This window comes from Equus przewalskii, chromosome 13, assembly GCF_037783145.1.
Source record: "Equus przewalskii isolate Varuska chromosome 13, EquPr2, whole genome shotgun sequence".
Lineage (NCBI taxonomy): Eukaryota > Metazoa > Chordata > Mammalia > Perissodactyla > Equidae > Equus > Equus przewalskii.
Genome location: NC_091843.1, coordinates 20470414 through 20496098, shown reverse-complemented (window position 1 = coordinate 20496098; position 25685 = coordinate 20470414). Strand labels below are relative to the sequence as shown.

The following is a 25685-nucleotide window of genomic DNA, read 5'->3' as shown; positions in this document are numbered from 1 at the left end:
GTTAACCAAGTAGTTGCTGCCATGGAACATTGTAGTGGAAATAAAGAATATAGGGACTGTGGAGTTGGTTAACTACTTGAGGACACCAGAGAATTTGGAGAAAGCTTTTCAATTTTTAGCTCAAGGGCCAAGTAAGGAAACACAAAGCTTCTATGACTTCCCTGAAAGAAAATCCTACCTTTTATAGCCACAGGGTCTACGTTTTTGAAAATCAAACCCAAAGTCTAATCCTATGAGTGGCTGAATTACAACACAAATGGAATTTGTAATCTCACAGGGTCTCTTATGTTAAATTTAGGCATTGAATGGGCAGGAGTGGGATCCTGAAAATTAAGATGAGAATAGATGGCAGATTCCAACAAAGCTGAGTGCCTTGAAAGTCTAAATTTTGCTAAACTTCCTTGGCGACTAGCAGTGACCTTCCATCTTTGAGAAGTCTAGTTTCCCTTGCCTGAAGAACCTGTTATGGCCTCTCTTGAGGTGGGAACCTGACAGCAGAATGCTGATTCTTCTCAAGACCTATCTCCCACCACTCTCATTGCTTCCACACCTAACCCAGACTCAGTCCTGGCAGGATTCAGGAGGTCAGGTACAAAGGTAATGACAGGAAAGTATTATAAATGCCAAGAATTTTTGGAAGATTTTGTCAATTTATATTGACAGAAACCTAAGGGATATATAAGGGAATAAATCTGCGTGTGTGAGAATAAAAGGAATATTATGCCAGATTCAGCCAAATTTATTGGGTTGGGTGCCCAAGGAAGAAATTTTGTTTTTATTGTGGGGTGGAATCAGGGAACCACTGGACCCACTGTGAGATGGACCTGAGTCATAAGTCCCTTTTCTAACTGGTAGACCACAATGGCATCATGCAACTCTAGGAATTAGTGTTAATTCAATAATCTCCAAAACTGTCTGATTATATTCCCACAGAAGTAGGAAAAAACCCTATGTATGTGGTTGTATGTACACACACACACACACACACACGCAGACACACATATACAATTCATATCAGTTTATTCGTGGAAAAAAGCCTGGAAAGCCCCACACCAAATTGTTAGCAGTGGTTAATTCAGGATTGGGATTTGATTGTGGTGGTGAGGGTGGATGAGCAGATTTTGCCTTTTAAATGTTTTTATTGTTTAACTTTGTTATAATAAATATAAAGGCATATTTGAGAAAAAATGCAAACTTCAAAAATAATAAATATCAGAATTTTGGAAAATATAAATAGGGCAAAGGAAAATGTATAATATCCATATTTCTATAATCAAATATAACTTCTTAAACATTTTAGTTTATTTAAATTTCTAGTCTTTTCTCATGCTTTTAAAAACAGCTTTGTTCAATATAGTAATTGCCATAAAATAAACTGAACATGTGTAAAGTGTTCAATTTGATGAGTTTTGACATAAGTCTGCGCTTGTGAAACCATCTCCAAAATCAATGGAATGAACTTACTCGTGCCACTCAGAAGTTTCTTTCTGTCCTGTTATAGTCCCCTCCTCTCTCCCCTACCATATTCCCCAGCAGCCACTGATCTGCTTTCTTTTACTATAGATTATTTTGCATTTTTATAGAATTATATATAAATGTAATCATACAGTGAATAGTCTTTTTTGTCTGATTTCTTTCTTTCATTCAGTGTAATTATTTTGAGATTCGTCCGTGTTGTTGTGTGTATCAACAGCTTGTTCATTTCTGTTGTGGAGTGGCTGTCCATTGTTTGGATTTCTGTTTTGCTTATCCATTCACCTACTGATGGACATATGAGTTGTTTCCAGTTTTGGGCTATTACAAGTAAGACTGCTACAAGCATTCACATACAAGTCATAGTGACTTTACAGTATGCAGATTATAAACTCTTATCACCTCACACTTAGATTATGGGAACCTGTAAAATGCAGATGATAAAACTTAATTCCTTGGATTAATGTGAGGATTCGGTGATATAATCTGTAAATGGTATTAAGTACTTAGCCCAGTCCCTCATTCATTCATTAAACTAATCTTTAATGAGTGTTTACTATGGGCTGGATGTGGTTATAATATTTGTGGATACAGTGAATAAACAGTGAATAAAGCAAATAGGTTTGTGCTTTCATGGACCCTATAGTCAACCTGGGGTGGGGACAGGTAATAACAAATAAAAACATCTGAGAGTGACAGATGCTATGCAGTGATTAGATGATGATCTGATAGAGAGTGATGGGATGGCTGCTTTAGGCAGGTGAGACAGGTAAGGCCTCTCTGAGGAAGTGATACAAACTAAGAGCTGAATGATAAGAATGGTCAATATTGACTATTATTGTTATTATTGTTATTCCCTTCTTCTTCTTTTTATTTCTGGTTCTCCCTCTTTCCACTTAAGCTGTTCACCTGCCTTACACACCGTCCCATCTCATCACATCACTTTCCTTCTCAAAATCCTTCCATGCCTCATTGAGTGACTTTGCAAGTTGTTATCTGGACTCAGCCAGCAAAGGAAAGTGCTGTTCCTGTGTTACTAGCTGGCTGCCGGCTCCACATGGTGTAGAAAAGGCATCCTTGCCCGAGGCAAAGGCATTTACACCTTCCAGGGAGACAAATGATTAGAGACAGCAGAGGAGGGGCAGACGCAGACACAGAGGTGGGGGTGGATACGAAGCTAACTGGAACTTAATCTATTAGAAGAGGAAAGGGCTTTGAAAAATGAATTAATGATATTTATAGCCGCATCAGGTAAGTAGCTGGCGAGAGCTCGCTGATAATGAGGCCAAGGTTGAATTCCCATATGGACTGGAGAACTTCATGCGGAGAAACTATGCTATTTACTCCCTGGCTATGAGACTCATGCAAACACGTAGCTCTCTGAACCTCAGTTCCCCAATCTAAAATGCGAACACGCATCCCACCTCTCTGCCCCATATGTCATGAGGAACAGATGAGAATGGAAAGTAAAGTGCTTTTTAGACTAATATATTTTAAATATCATCCTTATTATTACTGATTGCATCATTATTTCCATGACCTAGGTACCCTCCTCCCCCACTTCTTCTTCTGCAGTGTATCATCTGGCTCTCTCTCAGAGTGGAGTTTCAACCATCCTGTAAATGCTCCTTATAAATCAATCAATAGGCCCATTATATTGACCCAGAATCAAGAAGATTATTTTCATAGAATGAATACAATGTATATTCTCAAGTACTGGTGCTTGGGCCTCTTCTACCCACTCCTTCTGGCTAAATCTTTTTCTCACTTATTCTAACATTTGTTATATTCGATTGCAGTGCTTCTAACCACTAACCACTAGCGTGGATTTCCTGTCTCCTCTCCATGAATGAGTCCTAGGTCAAGTCACCTCTGATCTTTGTCCTTTTGCCTGATCTCCAGAGAACTGGGAATTAGGTCATTTGGCGTCCACTACCCAGTGATGACAACTATATGGCACACATGCCTCCCCTCCAATTCCCTGCTCAGTGTGGACACTGCTAATTGGCTACTGCACTATCTCCTATTGATGTGGCTTAACAGCACTGTCTAATATGGGCAGCCACTCGTCACATGCAGCTGCTGAGCATTTGAAATATGCCTCGTCCAAATGGACTATGCCATGTGGGTAAAAGGCACAGCAGAGCACGAAGGCCTCACAACAGAAAAAAAGTAAAGTATCTCAATAACTTTTTTATATTGATTACATGTTGAAATGATAATATTTTGCGTATATTGGGTTAAATAAAGTATGCTATTAAAATTAATTTTACCTGTATCTTTTAACTTTTTTTAAGTGGCTACTAGAAAATGTAAAATTGTATATGTGACTCACATTTGTCACTCCTGTTCTATTTACGCTGTGTAGTGCTGCCTTCAAATCATTCTTAAGACAATTCTCTAGGCAGTTAATTATCAATAAAGCAGAAATAAAAGCAATACAGAGTAAAATTTTATGGCAGTAGGGAGAGGTCAATACGCTTTGAGTTTTCAATCTTAGAATATAAAAAAAAGAACCTTCTACTTTATCTAGTTTAGTGGTTCCCAAACTTGTCTGTGCATTAGAAAGTCCTGGGATCTCAAATTGTAAAATTATAGATTTTCAGTTTCCACCCCTGGAGATTCTGGTTTAATAGGTTTGGGATGGGGTCCCAGATTGTGTATTTCAATAAGCAGCCTGGGAGACTCTGATGCGCAGCCAGGCTCGAGAACACCTAAGCTAGGACTTTTTTACATTTCCACGAAGGGACTTTCCCGGAGTGACAAGTTGTTATTGGCAGAGATAGGACCAGAGCGCATGTTCCTCATGGATTACATTTTGTACAGATCCCTGGGATATTTTGTACTACTGTGACCTGAGAGTCTTCACAGAACTGGGGATGGAATGAGGAATTCAGGCTGCATCTCAGCGGGGAGGCACACTTCTCTTCCTTATTTGAAGAAAGCCCGGTTTGGCTCAGCAACCCCCTCTGCTGTCAAAAATTCCTAGCGCAGCCTGGCACAGCTGGCTTTGGGGAAGTGACGGGGCGGGGGGGGGGGGGGGGGGGGGGGGGGGGGGGAGTGGACACAGAGGGATGTAGCATAAAGGAGAGTGCTATGGGAGAACCTATTTGCAACCAGGCAGTGGTCAAAAGGAAACGTTGCAGTTTTAGAGCCAGAAGGCTCTGTAGAGGTCTCCCACCTGACTGCCTCCAGGTCAGAGGAGGAAATTTAGATGAATCATTTCACTTCTCTGGGCATCAGTTTTCTTATCCGAACAAGGGGGATAAAGACACGCTCTGCACCCCTCCCTTATTGGAGACTATTGCAATGTCTAATAGAATAATCAGAATGTTGTTACCAATGTCTTGGTCCAAAGACACACAGCAAGTTAGAGATAGAGCCAGACTTCAAACTCTGCTCTCCAAGTGAAGGTGTATCATACAACCTCAGCTAACAGCTGAGATGTGTTCAGCTGCTTCCAGAGGGACAGGAGCAGGAAAAGCTTACAAGGGAGGTTGAGGCTGGCCTCATGCCTAGGTGAATTAAAGCCAGGTAGCAGCTACCCTGTTATTTATACATTCATTCATTCCTCGTTTATTCAGTAACTCTTACGTTATTGAAACTGTGCAAGGTCTGGTGATAGTAAGTCAAATTAGGCATGGTCCTTGCTATGTCTCCCTGAATATTTCCTTTGTCAGAAATATCCTTAACTAGCTGTCACAGTGTGCAAGTAACATGACTGGGTGAAAAAATGATAGCTGCCAGCACAGTGCTAGGCACTTCCCACGTACTACCTCAGAACACAGAAAAGAAATAGATCTAGAGAGATTTAGTCAATTTCCCAAGGTAAAAGTGTAGCAGGTGGTAGAGTTGGATTCATGACCACTCTTTTTTTTTTTTTTTTTTTTGCTCAGGACGATTAGCTCTGAGCTAACATCTGTGCCAATCTTCCTCTATTTTGTATGTGAGTCACCACCACAGCATGGCTGACGAGGGCTATAGGGAGCTGAACTTGAGAACCTGGGCCACCAAAGTGGAACATGCTGAACTTAACCACTACACGATGGAGCATGCCCCCTGATGCCCACTCTTTAAACCACAATGCCACACTGCCTTGAAAAGCACTTCCTTTTGGTAACAGCATTAGGTGGCTGTAAGGCCCTAGGCAAAATGCATATTTGCTTGTGCATGTTCATCAAAGTGTTATTTACAGCAGTGAAAAATAACCTAAAATATTGAATTCTAGTTAAATAAATTATAAAACAATATTTTTGAGGAATATTTAATGTTCTTGGAAAGAGCCATTGATAAAATGCTACTTCATATAGAAAGACATAAATCTTTAAACACTCACTCACATCCACAAATATAGAGAAAAGTATGGAAAGCAATTCACTATTATTTTCAATATTGTTGGGCAGTGGTGTTTTGGAAAATTCTTATTGTTTTTACTTTTTTGAGTTTTCCGTTCTTTCTACATTTTTTTTTTTTACTTTTCCCCCTGACATTTTATTGTGACAATTTCAAACATACAGAAAATTTAGAAGAATTTTACAGTGAATACTCATATACCCATATACCACCTAGATACTACAATTAACATTTTACTGCTCTTGCTTTAGCATATTATCTACTGGTTCCTCTATTTATTCATCTTATTTTTTGATGCATTTCAAAGTAGGTTGTTGGCATCAGTCTACTTCTGCCCAAATACTTCATCATGCATATTGTTAAAATTCAATATTTTTTGTGTTTTTTTTCTTTTTTAAAGATTGGCACCTGAGCTAACATCTGTTGCCAATCTTCTTCTTTTTTTTTTCTTCTTCTTCTGAAAGTCCCCCAGTGCATAGTTGTATATTCTAGTTGTAGGTCCTTCTGGCTCTGCTATGTGGGATGCTGCCTCAGCATGGCCTGATGAGCAGTGCCATGTCCACACCCAGGATCCGAAGCAGTGAAACCCTGGGCTGCCGAAGTGGAGTGAGTGAACTTAACCACTTGGCCATGGGGCCAGCCCCATGTACTTTTCTTTCTTATGGAGTAACATTTACTTACGGTGGAATGCACCAATCCACCTGACAAATCCTTATCAAGATACAGAACATTGTTGGGACTGGCCCCAAGGCTGAGTGGTTAAATTTCCACATGCTCCACTTTGGCAGCCTAGGTTCATGGATTCGGATCCCAAGTGTGGACCTGCTCCACTTGTCAGCCATGCTGTGGAGGCATCCCACATACAAAGTAGAGGAAGACTGGCACCGAGGTTAGCTCAGGGCTAATCTTCCTCAAGCAAAAAAAAAAAGGAGGAAGACTGGCAACAGATATTAGCTCAGAGCGAATCTTCCTCACACACACACAAAAAAAGATACAGAACGTTGTCATCACTCCAGAAAGTTCCCTCATCCCCAGTCAATCTCTGTCCCCAAAGAAACTTCTGCTCCAATTTTTTCCAGCATAGATTAGTTTAGCCTGTTATAGAATTTGACGTGAATGGAATCATACAGTATGTAGTCCTTTGTGTAAGGCTTCTTTTATTCAACATAATGTTTTTGAGATTTGCTCATGCTGTTGTATGTTTCAATAGTTTGTTCCTTTCTGCTGGGGATGGTGTGAAGTATACTACTGTTTGTATTTCCATTCTCCTATTGATAGACTCCTAGGCTATTTCCAGTTTTTGGCGATTATAAATAAAGTTATTACGAACATTACAAGTCTTTTTGTGGACATATGTTTTTCTCCTGGATAAATACCTGGGCATAGGTTTTCTGGGTCACAGGGTAGGAATGTATTTAGTTTTATAAGAAACTGCCAGGCCCTTTCTCAAAAAGTGGCTGTACCATTTTATTCTCTTGCCAACAATGTAAGCAAGTTCTGGTTGCTCCATATCCTTGCCAGTATTTGATGCTATCAGTCTTTTAAAAAATTTTAGCCATTCTGATGGGTGTGTAATGGTATGTCATTGTGGACCACATATTATTTTTATAATCAGAAAAAATAAGTTTTATAAAAAAATGAATACAACTGAAATGATGCCAAGGAAAAGAGAAAAAAAGAAAAATACTAGAAATAAATTTGATAAAACTAACAATGCTCTTCTCTGGGTGATTTATGAATGGATTACTTTCTTGTTCTACATTGCTTTAGTTTCTAAATTGTCCAAAAATAAACTTGTATTCTTTTTATTGTGGAAGAAAACATATCTTATTTGTTAAAAAAAAAAAAGTACCCACGAGTGTTAATACATTAATCGAAGACAGTTCAGTGCTATTTTTGTGCTCAATGACTTTACGTGACAGCTTAAAAAGTGGTGGGTTTTGATGGGCTGTGTTTGGGCCTTACCCATAAAAACTCTGTGAGAATGAGTAAGCTGCTTCCTCTGTCTGGGCTTCAGCTTCTTCCTCTTTTCTTAGAAGTAGATTGGAAAAAGTTATCAGAATAGGTTATCCTCTATCAATTGTAAAGAAAGTATGTGCGAAACTGATAGGCATTTGAGGAAGTAAAAAGTAGGACAAATAAGCTTTGGTGGAGAATGGAGCCTCATTCCTTAGGAGTTTCAAGCTGAATAAAAGAGCCCTTTGCCATGGGACTCATTGGAAAGGTCCAGGGCTACAGGGAGGCTGCAGCGGGAAGTGAGGAGAATGTCAGCTTCAGGGTCAGACAGTCCTGGTTTCAAGTTCAGGCACCACCCTCTTCTTGATCTTTGATCTTGGGCAATTGCTTTCTCTGAGTCTCAGATTCTGCATCTGCTAAATGAACATAATAATACCTTTATCCTCTTAGCGTGTGTGTATGTGTGTATTTTAAATCAGATAGTATTTATAGACATTATCATTTACAGAGGTGCTTGGGACAGTCTTCTGCCTTGGACTGTAGTAACAAGTGACAAAACTGGGGGAGGAGAACTTGAAATAGAAGGAAACGAAAGGGAACCAGAGACAAATTTAGAAATCTAGATGGTGGAGGCTTAGCAGGATGCTAGAAGGTGATCTAATCAAAACTCCCGTTCTTGCAGAGGAGAAAAATAAAGTCTAGGATTGACTCCCCATGGAGATGGTGGCAGGGCCAGTGTTGGAACCCAGGTGATTTATTTTCCAGTCATACCACAAAGCTTCAGCTAACTTTCCAATTTGACTCTAGCCTGGTGTCAGTCAGATGAAGCGGAATTTTCCCTGCACATCCCACTAGGACCACTCAGCTTGGAGTTTTCAAGTGCTGTCACCAGCAAGAGAACAGAAACAAGCTCTCCAGGAGACTTGTCACTGGGCGATTTAATTCTTCTCTTCAGCTCTTTAAATTTTGCAAGCTCAAGCGATAGGCCTAAAAACCAAGTTGTTGGTCAGCTTAGCTCTGTCCTGGAGCTGTTTGTTGCATTTCACTCTGATTCTTCCCAAGCTCAGGCATCAACTTCCCTGGAAACTACGTACTGCCCACCGAGCGATTTTCTGCGTATTAATTTCATCCATGAGAAGTTTCCTCCATTGCCCTGGGTTGCAGCCCAGAGACTTACTGTCTGACAGCGGTGTGATTTTCCATCACTTTCAAAGGAGGACTAGTATCCCTGGCGTGCTGATTTGCCCCCATGAGTTTCTTTCAAGGTTGTTTGCCACTGATTGGGTGGCGTTAGCGTGCTTCTCTGCTTAATCTCAGAGAAAAAAATTTCTTTTCACAAAGTTAAAAACTAAGAACTTGGAATCCCTCCTTTCAGACCTTCAGTTTTTGGTCTGTAGAAAGATTTCAGCACTCTCTTGGGCGATTTTACTGGCTGAGAAAAAGAAAAGAAAAGAAAGATCAAGATCTAGCTTGAGTCTTCTCCTGCTCCTTGACCTGAATATCTATAAAAAGTCTTCTCTCCCTGCATGCCGCATTCCTCTCTGACTTTGCAAAGGGGTGCTCATGAGTCAGCACTCTGCCTTGGAGCTCTTGAGACAGGAAATGACATAAAGCTATCCAAGGGAAGGCTGTTCTCACAGGAGGGTTTTTACTCCAGCCTCATTCAAAAAATAATGACCCTTTTGTGAGCAAATCTCTTGGGAAACATCTAGCCTAGTTTTCTAAGATGTTGGATGGTGGTTAGAGGAGTGAGCGGACTTTGGAACACTATGAAGACTGACTCTGGATCCATCTTTCCTTAAATATCTCTTAGGATCAGGATTAGCTTCATGCTGGAAGGAACAATTTCTACCAAGTTCCTTCAACCCAAGGCATAGAAAACACAGAAGAAATATTGATGCATTCTTGCACTTTCCAACACAAATGTATTTCATAGAATCCTTGCTGCTATAAAGAAATTCTTTGAAAGCAAAATGTAAGAGATCTTTGTTTATAGAAAAGTCCTTTCTTCCCTCAGCTAAGGGCTCCTTGTTCTTTTGCTATCTCCACTCCATCCCTGGCCTGCTTTGTTTATGTCACAAAGTCAATATTGTACTCCACCTACTGACGTTCACTATGGTAGGGAAGATAGAGTTGTAGGTTGCGATCCCAAAGGGGATGTGGTGGACTAGAAAGGCCTGGAGCTCAGTCCGGTGTCATAAATTCAGGCTCTGGTTTTGCTAATGACTTCTCAGACCTCAACATCACCAATCATATCTAAGAAAAAAGTTTTACATGTCATAATGCATGCGAGACAGTTAACACGGTCAAGGCACAGAGTGAGCACCCAGTAAATTCTAGCTGTAGTGGGCAGGAAAGTTTGTTTCACCAAATGCTTTCTTCCTTAATAGGTGCATGTGGCAGGGAGACTGTACTCCTTTAAGATGATGAGAAATAGGGCTGCTGAAAGGGGACCAGGATATATATATATGCAGAACTGCACATTTATTGAAGATGCATATTGACTAGTTCTTTTCCTGAGGGCTTCCTCTTTCGCTGTGGGTCAGTGTGTGATATAGTAGAAAAGTAGTAGACCTCAAGTAAGATAGATTTGGGCTCCAGATTGTATTCTACTGATTTTAGTCGTGCAACGTTGTGTAAGTTACTTAAAAATACTCCTCTTACAGGTTTAGTAGAGTGCCCTAAGTGTTTTCTGCCCTTCCCTGCCTTCCATACCTGATGCTGAGAGAACTAGGCGGGAGCACTGGAAATGACTCCATTCTCTGTGTGAAACCAGCCCTGAAGAAGCAATTAAGGCAGCCCGAAGGTGTTGGCAGAAGCCTAATAAACCTCATGGGTGTGTTATTTGGGGTTGCTAACCTTCCTCACAATTGGACTCTTCTATTCACAGATTAGCACCAATAATAAGCCCCATTGAAGAGAATGACTCTAATGGGTTCCTAGTTGTTGCTTTGGGATCAAAGTTGACCATCTATTCTGAGAATGGTCTGTTTGAGGTTGTGTCTACTGTTTGCTCAAGTGAACTGATAAATAAGTGAAAAATTCACTTCACATCCTGGTTGTTGGGTCTGTGCAAAGCCCGCCCAAGCAATCTGGCTGGTTTTCATCTATAAACTCATAGAGCGTTTTGACCCCATATGGATACTGCCTTCTTGTGCAGGTTTGTGCACGTGTGTTTGTATGAGTCTCTCTTTGTATGTAGAGAGAGTGTATGTGTGAGTACAAATTTAAAACCATGATGCAGACAAATGAAGACACTTAGAGAAAGAAACCAGCCAAAGGCCCAAGTAGAAATCTGCTTGTGTGGCTGATCTCTCCTGCATTAGTGTAACTTAAAAAGTGTAAGGCAAACATTTTGGCTTAATGAACACGACCTGTCATAAATTCTAACGATTTAGGGGGAAAACAAATGATGAGAAGATTCAGCCCCAAGACTGAGGATATTCCACACCTTTCTCTTTAGGCAATTAATACAAGAAGGATATCCAAGTCAGTTACTGTTTTGGTCAAGGGTCATTGTATAATTTTTTTCTTGATTTGTAGACTCTTTTGATTAGTCCTTTGTATTCTTTATTGTGGTAAAATATACATAACATAACATTGACCATTTTAGCCTTTTATTTTTGAGGAGGAGGATTAGCCCGGAGCTAACATCTGCCTCCAATCCTCCTCTTTTTTTGCTGAGGAAGACTGGCCGTGAGCTAACATCCGTGCCCATCTGCCTCTACTTTATATGTGGGACGACCACCACAGCATGGCTTTCGGAATGGTGCCATGATAGCACCCGGGATCCGAACTGGCGAACCCCGGGCTGCCAAAGTGGAACATGCACGCTTAAGCACTGTGCCACTGGGCCGGCCCCCATTTTAGTCATTTTTAAGTGTATAGTTCAGTGGCATTAAGTACATTCATATTGTTGTGTAACCATCATCACCATCCATCTCCAGAACTTTTTCATCTTCCCAAACTGAAGCTCATTCAATCCTTCAGATTTTTAAGAGACAGCAAGTTACAGATTTTGGTACAGTCTATACCTTATTTACATGAGGACTTATCACAGGAAACAGCACATCCTTTCTATTACTGAAATGACTCAACTGAATAAATAAGTGGTGTTAACTGATTACTGACAATGAACCAAGTACTATGCTGGGGATGATGTTGAACAAACCAGACAAAATCTTGCCATGTCAGATCTTACGGATTGTTTTCTTCTTGTGACGGGCAGAATAATGGCCCTCCAAAGGAGTCCATGGCCCGATCCCTGGAACCTGTGACTATGTGACTTTACATGGGCAGAAGGGGACTTTGAGATGTGATTAAGAATCTTTTTTTTCTTTTATCTTTACATCGAGGTAAAAAAAAAAGCACATTATGGATGTGGGACAAGGATCTTGAATTGAGGAGATTATCCTGGATTATCTGGGTGGACCCAATGTAATTACCAGGATTCTTATAAGGGAAAGAGGGAGGCAGAGACTCAGAAAAGGAGATGAGACAGCAGAACAGAGTGATGGGAAGGGGGCCATGAGCCAAGGAAGGTGGGCAGCCTCTAGAAGCTGGAAAAGGCAAGGAATGGATCCTTTCCTAGAGTCTCCAGAAGGAATGCAGCCTTCTCGACACTTTGGCTTCAGCCTGTAAGATTCATTTTGGACTTCTGATCCACAGAACTGTAAGAAAATAAATTTGTGCTGTTTTAAGCCACTAAGTTTGTGGTAATTTGTTATAGCAGCAATAGAAAACTAATACACTTGTCTTTTTGCTTAGTTTTAAGTTAAAGTGTTTCTTTCTTTTTTTTTTTTTGGTGAGGAGGATTGGCCCTGAGCTGACATCTGTTGCCAGTCTTCCTCTTTTTTCTTTTTTTTGGCTTGAGGAAGATTGTCCCTGAGCTAACATTGGTACCAATTTTCCTATGTTTTGTATAGGAGATGCTGCCACATCATGGCCTGATGAGCGATGTGTAGGTCGGTGCCCAGGATCCAAACCTGCAAACTCTGGGCCACCACCAAAGCAGAGCATGTGAGCTTAAACACAGTGCCCCAAGGCTGGCCCCTAGGGGGTTTCTTTGTTGTGAGTTTTGCCTAGTTGATTTGGCAAAGTGTGAAGTTTTTCCAGAACACAGAATTGTGTTTACTCCAGAAGCCCTGCCTGCCCCATGTCATTAGGCCTGTGTGTGGACTTTCAACAGGCTGTAACTCGTATTTAATTCATCTCTATTTTCTCACCCCCTAGCACCATGCTGGGTACACTAAAAGTCTAGCACTCAATCTAGGAGACATCCTACACTTGGCTCAGGCCCTTTCTGCAAACAGAGCAACTGTACTATTACTTAGTAAATTTACAGATGTGTAATCACTTTGCCTACAGTAAAAATGGTTGCTACCAAATGCTGGTAGTGTATTCACATGTGCTGTATACTAAACTATAAGATATGTGATTTTTCTGAGACCCAGATAAAAGGCATAAATATTCTATGCAGGAGTCTTTCTTACATTAAAAGGAAAATCTTTGACAATTCTAAACTCTCAATATTTACCTAGTCTTGTGTGTGTCTGAAATAATAATCCGTATCCTTTTTGCTGGATAATTCCCTCTCGAAAATGGAGAATGATATTTTTCAAGCTTTCAGACTTCATTCTGTGGCCTCCCTCTCCAATGTGCTGGGCAGAGAGGTCAGGGCTGAGTGGGTAAAAGAGTAAATAGCTACCAGTCTTCGGAAGAATAGAACATGAGCATGAGAATGGGAACTCCATGTTCTCTGCTTTCTTGACCTAAGACCAAAGAAGAAGTGATTCTTCCATTTGTCTGATTTTAAGACATCCTCATAAAAGTATCTTTTTAAAAAGCTCTGGGGGCCACCAGGTGGCATAGTGGTTCAGTTTGCCTGCTCCGCTTCAGCAGCCTGGGGCTTGCCGGTTCCAATCCTGGGCATGGACCTACACACGGCTCATCAAGCCATGCTGTGGCAGCATCTCACATAAAATAGAGGAAGATTGGTACAGACGTTAGCTCCGTGACAATCTTCCTCCAGCAAGAAGAGGAAGATTGACAACAGATGTTAGCTCAGGGCCGGTCTTCCTCATCAAAAATAAAAAAAAAAGAAAGAAAATAAATAAATCTGAGGTGCCAGCTGAACATGTCTGTTTCATGTTGGAAATGAAATCTAAGGAATAGAAAGTTGAACCTTTAAAATGCCTTAAAAGGCCCTTCATTACCTAGGTGACCCTTTTCCCTGCCTGTTCAGCTTCTTCTCTCAACATTTTGCCTCCTAATCTTCCAACCTTCTGAATTTTGTCTTAGCTTGTACCTGACTAAGGCTGCACGATTCTTTTTTCTCCCTCTTGTCGCCCTACCTTGGCCTTACTGACTCCTACACAACCTTCAACCTAGAGGCTGCTTCCTCAGATTAGCTTTCTCTGATTGCACACATTCTGAATGTAGGTCTTACACACTGTATTATTGATGCTCATTTACCTGTCTGTCTCCCCCACTAGACTGTAAGCTCCATGAAGGTGTGTTGCTTGGGGGGCTGCGTCCACTGTCCATCGTTTTCCCCACCATGTTTGGCACTTCCTTCTAACAGATTGGCCCTCTGCTCACAGGCCAAATCTACCTCCGTCAACCTTTTATGTACCACCATTTGTTTTAATTGCACAGTTGTACATGACTGAGCAAACGGCAGACGGGTACCTGTAATCAAACAGTCGGGAGATTGTAAGCACTTCCGTTCATTCCTGGAGCAGTCACCGAGCCTTGGCAATAGGCAATTTAAATTCTGGACAACGAGTTTTCAAGCCGCTTCAACAGCTACATTTTGAGAAGAGCGGAAAACCCCCGACCCTTTGATAATTAGACTGAATCAGTTTTCATAATTCTACTTTATGCACTAGAATGCTTAGCAAACTTCATTACCAGCAGCCTGATGAGAATGCTTTTAGCTTCTAATATAGATCTTGTAAGTAATTTCGGTAAGCAACCGAACTACGGCCACTCTGCACAGCAGTGTTTCTTAGACAAGATGATCTTACAGTTTCATCATTATAAATAATTTCAAAGTAGGTGCAGGAAAGAGCATACAATTGCATCTTGTCTATGTATGTTTGATCCAGAGAAAGGACAGCTGATGGCCACGTTTGAAAGCAGCCACCATAAACCCCTGTAACCCAGGAAGCCTGCATTTGCTGAACTTGTAAACTGATATCTTTTCTTTTGCTCTGCATATCTGGAACATTGCCAGAATCTAAAACACTCCTACTAATTAAGGGGAATGTACCCAGAAAAGACGTGTGACTTACTATCTGATGGAGCACCCTGGGCTTCCCCTTTTGTAACACTGATAAATTATTCCTTCAATGTCTCTTTAACCCACAGTAGCCTGAAAGCTCCATCAAGGCAGAATTCATTTCTGTCTTTGCCACTGAATCCCCGGCACACGAAAGTAGACATTTCACAAATATTTATTGGATGGAGTAGTGAATGACACGGATGAATAAACTTCCATAGGTATATATTGGTATATACATTGTTTTATCCTTGGAAGCTCAACCTAACTCTGTTCTGAGTTAGAACTCTATAGCTTATTTGTAAAATTGCTTTGTATCCTGTGTCAGTTACAATGGCTACATAATAAACCATCCCAAAACTTATGATTACCCCTCAACAACATTTATTTTGCTCACAAATCTGTCGTCTGAACAGGGCTCAGTGGAGAAGGCTCATTTCTGCTCTACTTGGTGCTGGCTGGGGCAGCTTGGTGGTTGGAGAGTGAGATCATTCAAAAGCTGCTCCCAGCCTAGGCTAGGAATCCTGAACACCAGGGGCTGGGGCAGCTAGGGCTCTTCTCTAACTCTGGGTGGTCTCTTCATGTAATCTCTCCAGCATGGTGGCTTCAGGGTAATTGGACCTTGCATATGACGGCTCAGGGCTCCAGAGATGCATGTTCTGAGGAGAGAGAAAAAGCCAAGTAAAAGTTGTGCAGCTTTGTATGACCTAGCCGCCTAAGACTCATGGCATTACTTCTGCTGCATTCTCTTCGTTTGAAGAAGTCACTGCGACTAGCCTGTACTCAAGGAGAGGTTGAATTAGACTCTACACTTTGTGGGAGAAGTGTCAATGAACTTGCAAACAAGTTTTAAAACGGTCACTCACCCAATCACTGTTCTGGGAGTTTTGCAAAATCTATAAAGTCAAAATCAATAAAGTTGAGGCTTGAACCCTTCTTCTGAGGAGATAAGAACTCCTGCAGAGAAGTAAAACTAGAATAGCATTGTCGCTTCTTACGTACAGGGATGACAGTGAGGAGTTTGGATGAGGACCCTTCTCACTCCAACGTAAGGCAAAGCATTATCACTCCTCCAAGGGGTGCAATTTTGGGGGGCATTTCTGTTCGTTGAATGCATGCAAGTGGGACTCTTATAAAGGGAGAAGAGGTATAACAGGCAAAGACGATGTAGATGTTAGTAGGCACATGATTTTCTGTACCCTCACTGCTTCCTTGTTCTGTCTGGCCTTGTTCCAGCAGGCTAGACTTCAGGAAGGCCGCTTAGTGACTTCCCCCTGACCCTCCAGTTGCCCTTTTCAGATATTTTCTTCCTCAACTCCTCCCACAATTGTGCAAAGTATGACTTTGATAATAAACATAATAACTTCCCTATTCCTAAAACCTTAATAATTTTCCTATGACTGTTATAGCGATAATGGTTCTGTTATCTGATTGAATTCTGACTGATAGAGAAGAAACCAATGTTGTATTTTATTAAAAAACTCCTTTTTTTTGGGACTAAATAGAGTTTGAATAGTTTGTTATTTGCAATATGAAGCCTCAACTTCATATAGATGGCAGCTATAAACCATGTCTATGGGATCTTTTTAATCTAATGGTGCTCCCAGAATACTTTGCATTGACCTCTTTTAAACATCACCAAAGATGGATAAAGTGCAGTTTAATATTATGCAGGACAACATATATTTTTCTTCTGCTACACAAATGGTTGCCAAACTTTTTCTGAAAGAAGCCAAATAGTAAACATTCGAGGCTTTGAGGGTTCCTGTTACAAAGACTCAAGTGTGCTGTTATAGTGCGAAAACAGCCATGGACAATACTTGATTGAATGGGAGAAGCCGTGTCCAATGAAACTTTATTTACAAACACAGGCTTTGGGCAGGATTTGGCCCCGTGGCTCTTAGTTTGCCAGTCAGTGCTCAGAAGCTAGCAGACATTCTGTAAATGTTGACTTGATGGAGGAAAAATGCTCTGTAATAGAAATGATTTTCTGGAAGATCAAAGAGGATAAAACAAGCAGGGGTGTAAACAAAACAAAAGGTGATCTGCCGGAAGTATCAAGTGTGCAACAAAAAAGGATATCAGAGAACCAAAGGAGGAAAGACGGGAGAGGTTATTATCAAAGAAATTGAGATTAAAGTAAAATTGTTTGTGACTTTTTTTTTCTATGTAGTGGTAGGAAATGTGTGTTGCAGAAGGTATATTTGTTTCATAAAGTGGAGTGCAAGCAATGACATTTTTTTACATATTCTAAAAATATTAAGCCTAGTTCAGGCCCCCACGTGTCAACGTTGACAAGACAGACAATACCGGTCATTTGTGTGAACGTGTAAGTGGGTATGCGCCAGTGGGGCCTCCCTTTCCTAGTCTGGTTGGAGATTCATGGCTTATGCAGTCCAGGAAAATGTTGCAGGCACTCAATTTCTGGCACTCAATTCAAAGTGGTCACCATGGTGCCAAAACCTACTGTGGGATTGTTCCTGAGGTTCCCAAGGTCACAGCACTGGGGGCTCAGGCCTCAGCCACTCCTGTGCCTTAGAGGGACTGGGTTTGAGGAGGGCCAACTCTTCCTCATTCCTTATCCCCAGGCAAGAGGAATCTTACTTCAGATTACCCTCAAAGCACCAAGCACCACTCCTCTTTATTTTGGAAAACCCAGATAGTTGCAAACTAGCCGCCCCTGGAATATTTTGTTCAAATCCCCTCTGGGCAGCCAGCTGAGTATTTACAGCCCAATTAACAAAGAGCCCATCTCTCCTGAAGGCCTGACCCTGGGCAAGGGCTTCAGAACCACCTCGTCTGATTTGGGCTTGTAATCAGGGCCCTCCCACCCCCACGTCTATCAGGAAGTTTTCCTTTTGGGCCCCAGAACAAAGATCCGTAAATACCATTCATTCCTTCCTGATAGACAAGAAGAAATAAACACAGAGAAATATCTCAGTAGATTATTGTGCTACAGTAAATTCTCAATAAATCATCACGCTACATATGTAAAATACCTTTTGCTGTTAAAAGAAACTCATGAGAATCAAATGAAACAGGGCATGGGAAATCTAGCTTTCTTTTGTTTCTCACTGTTTGTAGGGCATGGATGTGAAAAATACATTTCCTGGTTGGAGGTGATGTTCACAGTTAAAATGAGGAGAGAGCAAAAGGATTTTCAAGATGAGATGAATTACAGAGGAAATACTTCTCTCTGGCAGATGTGAGTTTGCTGACTCTTTCTTTGTTTTTTCTCTCTGAACTTCTAAATATGGTGAGTTTCTTCTGAGTCCCTGAAAATTGCCCAGCTGTTTGCAGGGTATTTAAAGAACTCTAGGGAATGTTTCTAAATTCTGATGATCTCCTCCTAAAGGGAGGTGGGAGGATTAAGGAGCTGCTTAGTTTACATCACAGGTATGTGATTCACAGACCCTTGTTCTTAAAATGCTTGATAAGGTGGAGCCTAGATGAGTTGAGATTAAGTGACTGGACCAGACCCAGCTACAATCTACAAATTCTCCAGATCTGGGAATGCAGAAAAGCTTGTTTCAGAACATAGGTGTTACAGGAAGTTTTCCTTCTAGCTCTTTCCTTTATTAACTGTGTGAACTTTTCGCCAGGACTTACTGTCCTTAAGCCTCAGCTTCCTTGTTCCTAAAACAGAGGTAACAATAGCACCTACCTCATGGGATTGAGGGAAGTATGGAGTAGTGGGTAAGAGCATGGACGTGGAGTCGGATTGCCCAGGTCCCATTTTTGGCTCTACTGCCTGTTAGCTCTGTGTGAGCTTGGGCAAGTTCTTCACTTCTCTGGGCACCAGTTTCCCCATATGGAGAATGGAGTTAACAATAGGACCTAGTTCTTAGGGTTGCCATAATAATTTAAAAAATTAAGAGAAGTAAAGTACTAGGACAGTGCCTGGTGGAGCTCAGTAAATTGTAGTTCTTCCTGTTGTTATTAGAAGCAAGAATGAAATTGGGGGAGCCAGTGTCAAAAAGCCTAAGTGGGCCTCTGGAAGATACTCAGCATCATGATGGATGCCAAGTGCAGGACCATCTTAGGTGGCACGAGTTCTTTGCCTAGAAATGTTCCTTGGATGGATATCTATATCTTACTTATACGCTGATGCTCGCAATCCAATTGTTAAAGAATGAATTCACTAGCCTATCACAGTATGTTTTGGTTATCTATTGCTACATGAAAACTACCCCTAAAATTAGTGACTTGAAATAACAACCACCATTTATTATTTTTCATGATTCCTTGGGTTGACTGGGCAATTTTGTTTTACGTGGTGTTGGGAAGGATGCAGTCATCTTGATGCGGGGTTGGTGAGCTGAGGAGTCGAAAGAAAGATTTCTTGGACTCTCAAGGTCTGGCAGTGGTGCTCTTTTATTTAGAGAGTAGTACAGAATAGCATGGGGACAGGACCCATGGGCAGTGAAGAGCTGTTGCTGCTGCCGCATGGGGACAGGACCCATGGACAGTCAGAGCTCCTGCTGCTGCCCTGAGTTGAGGGTTAGGGCTAAATTTATAAGGCACGGGTACGTGACTTATTTTTACTGGAAAAAGGAAAGATGATGTAAAAAGTCATTAAATGATTTCAGTGCAGATGGGGTCTGGTTATTGTGTGGTCATATAACTTTAGATACCAATCTGGTCATATAGATCGGCATGTAGGTGAGGATGCCCTGGGCTTCTCTCCTGGGGCAGCCCTAATTCATACCGTAAAAATCCAGCGGGTCATATAGTTTAGCATGTAGGCCAGGTCACCTTGGGCTTCTCTACCTGGGGCAGCCTTAATCCACATCAATCTGAGGGGCTCAATTGGGTGTGATGTCCAACATGCTTGCTCACATGGTGCACAGTCAGTGTTGGCTGTTGGCGGGGAGCTCAGCTGGGGATGCCAAACAAAGCACCTCACTTTTCCTCCACGTATCCTTTCTATGTGGCTTTGGTTGCTTACATCATGTGTCTGGGGTCCAAGGGGTAGGAAGTGGAAGCTACTAGTCCTCTTGAGATATGAGCTCAGAAGTTCCAGAATGTCACTTCTGCAGCCTTCTATTGCTCACACCAGTCACAGGGCCAGCCCAGATTTAAATGGAGGAGAAATAAATCCCATCTCTTGATATGAGGAGCAGTAATCAGGGATAGAAGGGCAGTCTTTGGAAACTAGCTGTCTGTATTAATAATCTATTGACGTGTGACAAATTATCCCAAAACATAGCAGCTTAAAACAAAGGACATTTCTTATTTCACATGGTTTCTGAGGGTCAGGGATCTGGAAATGGCTGAGCTGAGTGGTTCCAATTTTAGAAACTCTTAGGATGTTGCAGTTGTCAACCTACAAAAACAGAAACCAGTTTAAGAGGCAAGTGTTTATTTGAGATTAATGAATCACAATTCGGGGAATACAGATTCAGGCTGAAGCCTAAATAGTGTCCCGATTACAAGGTGAAAGCAAGGGTTTTTTATGAGAAAAGGAAGAGGATAATTACATAAGTTGAAAGAGGAAAGAAAAAAAAATTTGTATGGGTGTTAATAAGCTAACTTGCCCCTGGGTATGCATAGTTGGTTATTGATTCTATCTTCAAACAGAAAATTCATAATCTTCAGTCTTGTGATCAGGATGTCTGTTTCTCTGTTAACTTCTCAAATTTTGGCTATAAAACACTGGTGGTTTCAGACCAATCCAAAGGTTTGGCCTAGTCCAAGGTTTAAGACAGCAAAGTAATTTCTCTAGAAAGGCAGCGCTGACTCCATTTTATTTATTTTATTACTTTTTTTTGAAGAAGATTAGCCCTAAGCTAATATCCGCCACCAACCTTCTCTTTTCACTGAGGAAGATTGGCCCTGAGCTAACATCTGTGCACATCTTCCTCTGTTTTATATATGGGATGCCTGCCACAGCATGGCTGGATAAGCGGTGCATAGGTCTGCGACGGGGATCCGAACTGGTGAACACTGGGCCACCAAAATGAAGTGTGCAAACGTAACCACTATGCCACCGGGCTGGCCCTGACTCCATTTTAAAATGGCTCCACTAAAGTCACTTTTGACACAGTCAAGCTGCCAGCCAGTGCTGCAGTTTCTGAAGGAGCCGGAGTATTGGCTACTAAGCTCACTCACATGGCTATCGGCAGGAGACTTCAGTTTCTTGCCACATGGTTCTCTCAATAGGGCTGCTCATGATATGATATCCCTCAGTAGGAGTGATCTAAGAAAAGATAGAGAGAAAAGGAGAAAGAGAGAGGAAAAGCAGAGTGAGAGAGAGCAAGAGAGAAAGAGAAAAAAACCCCTCAAGACAGGAACCACAATCTTTTTGTAACTTAATCTTGGAAGTGACATAGTGTCATTTCTGCTCTGTGCTATCGGCCACGCAGATCAAACCTGGTGCGATGTGGGAGCGGGCTACAAAAGGGTGTAGCTTGGGGACCACTGGGAGTCATTCTAGAGGCTACTTCTCAGAAACTTGTTAAATTTGCTGGCTTCTTGGCTGAGATTCTGGTGTGGACCACACTTTGGGAAACCTTGACCATACCAAAGCTTTAATCTTATTGACAGTCTGATGTCCAAAGGGCAGTTAATTGTCTGCTGTGAGTACATACTTACCCTTTAGTGTGAGTAGATGTGTGTTTCTCCTCTGCCTCCCTGTAGGTTTTGATGTGTACTAAACTTGAAGACCACAGATCCCTGGGTTGTTTGGAGCAGATGCCACCGACTGGTGTATGGTTTTTTGGTTTTGAGCTCTTCAGTGAAGAGCCTATTTTTGATTTTTCCTAAGCTGCAGATCCCTGCTATCGATAGGCATGCATGTTCTCAAAGGTAAGAGTCCATATAATTGGGTCCTTACCTGGAGATACTCATCACGTGCATATGTACATTGATGGTATCACTACCACTGGATTTCATGAGCATCTCCAGTAAAACACTAAGTTCCTAACCTTCTGGTTTACTCTTATCATCATGAGAAAGCCCTCCAACTGTGTTTGGATTTGTCCCTCTCTCCTTCCCTCCCTTCCTCCCTTCCTCTTTCTTTCTCTTCCTCCCTTCTATTCAAAAAAATGCCTGTGTAGAAGTTACCTTTTGGGCTGTCTGCTTAGCTCACAATGATTCTCCCTTCTCTTTTGCCCCCTCTCCAATGTCCCCACTAATTGCGTTTGAACTGCATAGCCCTGACCATCTGAACTTAGCAAATTGGGTCATTGTGGACACCCGACTCAAGCTGGGCAATCTGATTAGCTTCTCTGGAATTTGGAATTGGGACCAAAGGGGAGACAATAAGGGATTTTTTTTTGCTTGGCTGGACTCCTGTTCTATAGGTGCAGAAATTGTGGTGGAAATGAGTCCCTCTACCACCACCCTGCCCTTTTTCTGTGTAGGCTGATAACAGAAAAATCAGTCTGTAGTGATTAAAGAGCAAGGCATGTGTAGGGTGAATTGGTGATGGAATATGGAAGAGAGAGACCTTTGGATTCCAAATGGCTATCCATTTCTTATATGTGTCTCTTCCTGGGTCTCAGCTTGGATTCCATGAGCTTTCCATGGATGCTTATAATATGCACTCCACCTCCCCACCCTTTTAAATTTAAGATAGCTCCCATAGATTTCTGTTACAATCCATAATACAGGCACTGTGATTATACCCATAACCTGGTGAGTTCAGATATTGGAAGAGAAGATTCTTGCTAAAGGCCACCTGTAGAACAATAGAGGCATGGATATAAGGTACTGGAAGCATGAGGAGGGATTTCTCACTCCACCTGGGAGTGCTGGCAAAGCTTTCACAGGGCAAGTGAAATTTGAGCTAGGCTTGAGCATGGCAGGAGTTTACTAGGAATGACAGGGGTCTAAGTCTGGTGTGGCCAGGCTGGTGTGTAAAGGCATAAGGAGAGCAACCATAGAAACTGGGGCTATAATTTGATACCAGGAAAGTCAAGGGTTTCTTATGCTATGCTAAAAATAACAAGGAATATTTTCAAAAGAGAAGTGAAGATAATTTAAAAGCGTAATTTGGAAACAATTGGTCTGGAATGTCTGCTCATTATGGATTCATTTGCTATGCACTATAATAGAGCTGGTCCTTGTAAATGCATTTGGAATTCAAATAACTCTCACATATACCTTCCATAAGGTTTGGCCTCTCCAGTACTTTAGAGCAAGCTATTGAAAAACATCCATAATCTTTCATTCTGGTTGTAATATTTCTGTGGCATGGGAAAGACATTAAGAAAGACTTTCACACATCATGTTTGGCTCAGACAGATGTTAATTAGAAACAAAAGCAATTTGTGTTTAATTTAATGGTAGTGGGAGATTCATTATGCTGTTCTTTGGTCAGACACAGTGCGGTGAAGGTAGACTTCTATGTTATTTTCTCTCTCTTTCTAGTCTCTTTGTCTTTCACAACCATGGTTTAATGTATTTCCTGGTGATTCTGACTCTTCATTTTCTCTCCCACTTGATTTTTTTCCGTATTGTCACTATAACATTTGAAATTTAATTCTTTTCTGCTTCTGAGCTTTTGTTTGTTTTACTTTCTGTAAGTATACATTTCTAATTTTTCTTTTCGGTGGGCGAAGTCGGTTGTGGCTTATTCAGGGCTTGGCAGCCCACCACTAGGTTACATCGACTCTTAGTTTTTCACATTCATCCTCTTGCTAACCTTATAACCTTTCCCTTCTTACTAACATATTCATTGACAATTACCCAGGGATGAAGGAGGAAAAAGAACTCAGTTAAAATTTGGTGACTTTTTGAGCAAATTTGATGAAAGTTTAGTTGGGGAAAGAGTTGAATCTCCTGGTTCTTTTGAAACAAGAACTTTGATTATCAGTAGAGCTGACACTCCCTGGGAATACTGACTTTTGCTGTGGAGGGAAAGGCTAACAGTATTATGAGGACAAACCCAGTTTTTGGTAAGACCTGTTTTTTTGGGAAGTAATTAAGAATTCAGAGCCCTGGGATTCTTTTCAGAAGTTTTAGCAAGCTGTAAGGAAAAGTTTTCTTTTAGGAAGGTGGGTCTAACAGAGACTTCTAGACTACTCCTTCATGGAATAGCGTGCTTCTCATTTGGGAGAGCAGAATAGCTATAACCCCTGCTCTCTTCAGTGAAAGATGAAGGCAGATAGTATGGCTTTTAGGCCCATAGTTATGTATTCTAGTCCTTGCTTTGCCACTCACTAGCTATGTGATAACAACAGCAGCAATACAAGTAATAAAAACATACTCATGGGTTATCATGCTGTTGTTATATGTCAGACATACTTATCTTATTATACTTTGCTCTTGCAAAAACATGATGAAATAGGAAAATTATTATCTCTATTATATATATAGGGACACTGAGTCAGAGAGAGATTACGGCAATCCTCCCTTATTTGTGGGGGATACATTCCAAGACCCCCAGTGATGCCTGAAACTGTGGATAGTACTGAACTATACATATACAGTACCATGTTTTTTCCCAGCTAACAGGCTAATGGGCAGGTAACCTACATAGCATGGGTATGCTGGACCAAGGGATGATTCATGTCCTGGGCAGGATGGAGCAGGACAGCGCAAGATTTCATCATACTACTCAGAATGACGTGCAATTTAAAACTTACAGATTATTTATTTCTGGAATTTTCCATTTAATATTTTTGGAACTCGGTTGACCATAGATAAATGAAATCCTGGAAAACGGAACTGTGGACAAGGGGGGACTACTGTATGTAGTTTGCTCAAGGTTACTTGGTTGGTAACTGGCAGGAATGTAACCCTGGAGCCTTTGTTGTCAACCACTATATTATACTTTCTCTCAACATTCAATTGCCTGGTTTTTCTGGGCCTCTGTTTCTTCTTACAAAAAGGAAACTTGTGATTGCTCTGACATCCTCCCCCTCTCAGAGAGGATCAAAGGAGAGTGTGAAAGGGAAAATGTTTTAAAGAATATAAAGTAGCAGAAAAATACAAACAATTAATAAGTGGGCATGCTGAAGGAGAGAAAGAGAGAAGGAAGGCTCCCTGGTGCGAGAATTAGAGTTTGACCTTCAGCAAAAGGGCTGCCATTACTGTGCTGACAGCCCAAACCTGGGACCTGGGTCTTTTCTTCCACAGCTGTCAGAATGGCAGGGGCTGGGGACAGACGCCAGGCCTGGGCATCCAGGCGTGAGTGGCAAGGCCTTCTTCACCAGCGTCTCTGAGCAGATTCACTCAGAGCTTGACCTTTTGAATGTGAAACATCTGTCAGGTTGCCAAGCGCCAACCAACCAGGGGGTGGATTCAGCCAGGGGATGAATATTCCTGGGGCTGTTCCAGGGATGCTCTCTTTCTGACTCATTTTCTAACTGTAAAATTGTGTGGTTTATTTGAGTGTTTTCAAATTATATACACCCACCCCAAGCCTAGTAAGTCTTTCTGGGTGGTGTTTGGGGGAGAGAGTGCTTGTTCTCTTGGGAATTGTTGATATAAATAGTATGTTTATAATCTCAGTTGACCCATTTGGACAAGAGATTTGCACAAGAGAGCCCTGTTGAAAAGCAAAATCGTGGACTATTCTACAAACTTGTTATTGGTGGAAAAGCTTTCCTTTAGGAATCAAACCTGAGGACTAACCTGAGAAGTTAATAATTTGAGTCACATATTTACAGTCGTT

The 25685-nt window shown here is 41.4% G+C and overlaps 1 long non-coding RNA gene across 4 annotated transcripts in view; it reads left to right on the top strand.

The window, feature by feature from the left end:
- The first annotated feature begins 3563 nt into the window (after nt 1–3563).
- The window catches only part of LOC139075259 (uncharacterized), a 427158-nt gene continuing 405036 nt past the window's right edge, over nt 3564–25685 (top strand). For all 4 annotated transcript variants that reach the window (XR_011525464.1, XR_011525463.1, XR_011525465.1 and 1 more), the window contains exon 1: nt 3564–3645. This is a non-coding gene — a long non-coding RNA (uncharacterized lncRNA). The remainder of the gene's footprint in view (nt 3646–25685) is intronic.